Source organism: Rhyacophila brunnea, unplaced genomic scaffold (genome assembly GCF_057557595.1).
Source record: "Rhyacophila brunnea isolate RB1 unplaced genomic scaffold, BYU_Rbru_1.0 scaffold_23, whole genome shotgun sequence".
In the NCBI taxonomy this organism is placed as follows: Eukaryota; Metazoa; Arthropoda; class Insecta; order Trichoptera; family Rhyacophilidae; genus Rhyacophila; species Rhyacophila brunnea.
In genome coordinates, this window is record NW_028232893.1 from 16986106 (window position 1) to 16988684 (window position 2579).

Here is a 2579-nt window from a genome sequence, read left to right on the forward strand (position 1 = left end):
TGCTCGAAAATAGGAAAAGAAGTGAGTATGCAGAAATTTTCTATGTGCCATCGCCAATATCCTAAATACAAGTGTCAAAAAATATATTTAAGCTTCTATGGAAAATCAAAAATAGCTCTGGGTGTAAGAGGTTGTGTGATTATTTTTGAAATATGCACCAAGTGCCGTTTGGTTAATATGTGTCATTGAGACTTAATTTCTCATTTTCGAAATATGCGAAGATAGAAATGGCACTTAGTCCTTATTTTAAGAAATTAGTGTTGCGACGTATAAATATCATTGTTCAGACATTTTTAATTATTAATTGCATTTTTTTAAGGACTATAAGATTGTATGTTAAATTTATTGAAAAGCTCAATGCTTTTATGAAAACTAAACGAATTATTCATAAAAACCCCTATATCTCAAATTCCGCTTTTTGGTACTTGGTGCCTACTTTATTTCCTGTATTCATATGGTAGACAGAATTTAAGCAAAAATACAGTTTTGTCCTCGTTTATCAATTAAAATAATGGTTTATGTGATTGAACAGGTCTTTCTTCTTCGACCATATATCCGATCTTAATAGGATCATATGGGCCTCCACAGAGTAGAGGTTTGTTTTAACAGATTTTGTTTTTACGAGAAATGGATGTCAGCCACTTGCTCAACCTATTAGGTCCATACCCTGACCCACACACATAGTGAAAAGCAATATGTATACTTGCCAGACCCAGGATTCGAACCTGGGACCCACGGCATGATAGTCCAACGCTTATGCCGCGCGGCCACCGTGGGCGGAGATTAATAGCATAATAATAATAATATAATTAAAAGTGTGTAAGAGTTAATGTATAATATATAAACACCAAAAATTGCTGGAATACTGATGACTGTAATGTAAAATACTGATTATCTTAATAATTACATATTATAATTATCATAGTCACAATAAGTACATAACTTATTGACATTGACAAAAACAATGACCGACCCACCATCTTTATTACAATTACTTATAGGTCAATGTTCCATTATATAATTTTAAGCAGTAACAAAAATTAAAATTATAGAGAATATTCTATAATGCTCCCTCTTCACAATGACCTAAGCGAGGCGATATTGTAACCTTTGATGCGTGTTGAAATACGGGTATTGATGAAGTACGGCGAACTTTTGCCAGCCACGGGCCACACGGTGCGAATGTCACTCTCTTCACAATGGTGACTGCATACATTCGCCATGTTTGGGCCATTGTGAAGGGAAGCATTAGAAAAGGTCTCATTTAGTGAATAAGGAAACAATACTAAATGCTACACTGCCATTTCCATATTGATTTTCGGATGTGGTTTGTAATCAGATACAATAAAATGTTCATAAGTAAAAGCAGTGATGTCCGTCAGTGGTGCGTCGGGGCTAAATGTGAGATGCGGAAAAGGTCTTGGCTTCCTCAGCAGCTGTTTTTTCAAGGCGTCGATGTGATTTAAATAAACATGCGCATCACCGAGTGTGTGGATGAATTCTCCTGGCTCTAATCCTGTCACACGAGCGATCATGTGCGTGAGAATTGAGTAAGAAGCAATGTTGAAGGGTACTCCGAGACCCAAGTCTGCACTGCGCTGATATAATTGGCATGAGAGTTTATTATTGGCCACGTAGAATTGTGCCAAGCAGTGACAGGGAGGTAGTGCCATCTCCGGCATCGATTTAGAGTCCACGCGCACAATATCATTCGACGATCCTCAGGGTTGCTTTTCAGAGTGTTGATGATATTTATAAGTTGATCGACGCCTTGTCCGGTATAGTCAGTGTGCATGTTAACATATTTTGCTCCAAAGTGACGCCATTGAAATCCGTAAACTGGTCCCAAATCACCTTCTTCCCGATCAGTAAAACCCATGTTGTCAAGGAATTGCCACGAGCTGTTCCCGTCCCATATATGGATTCCCTTATCTTTAAGAACGTTTGCATTAGTGTTGCCGCTAATAATCCACAGCAGCTCTTCAATGACCGATCTAAGAAACACTCGCTTCGTAGTGAGTAGAGGAAGAATGCCATCACTTAGAGACCAGCGACTCTGGTGTCCAAATATTGAGCGAGTGCCGATCTTGGTACGGTCTCCTCGCTCAGGTCCTTCGTCGATAATTCTCCTGATGAGATCCAAATATTGATATTCTTCATGAGTCTTGTCAGATGAGTTCTCCTCAACTCCATTACATTTCCCATTCAGCCCATTGCCTTGTATGCGAGCACCATCATTACGTACAATGGTTTCCGTTTCCATCATAGTTTCCATGATAAAAGCTATTTGTGCGGCGGGAAAACTATAAAATCTTCCTGAATGAACAGACGTCAATTCGTTGCGGATAGTCTTTACTTAATTTAAAACTTACCTACCTATTGAAAGCTTAGAACATCACCATATTCGACCCTGAGAGGATTATATGGGCCTCCATAGGGTGAAGATTTTATTAACATATTTTTATTTTTACGGTAAACGAATGTATCCAGGACAAAAAAACAGGTGAATTTTCCAGACCCGGAATTTGAGTCCACGATATTATAAGCCGACACGTTACAGCTCAGCAATCGTGGGCGTG

At 38.7% G+C, this 2579-nt stretch overlaps 1 pseudogene; it reads right to left on the minus strand.

The window, feature by feature from the left end:
• Positions 1 to 1276: 1276 nt before the first annotated feature.
• LOC147069600 (thymidylate synthase pseudogene) lies at positions 1277 to 2275 on the minus strand (annotated as a pseudogene).
• Between the last annotated feature and the right edge of the window lie 304 nt (positions 2276 to 2579).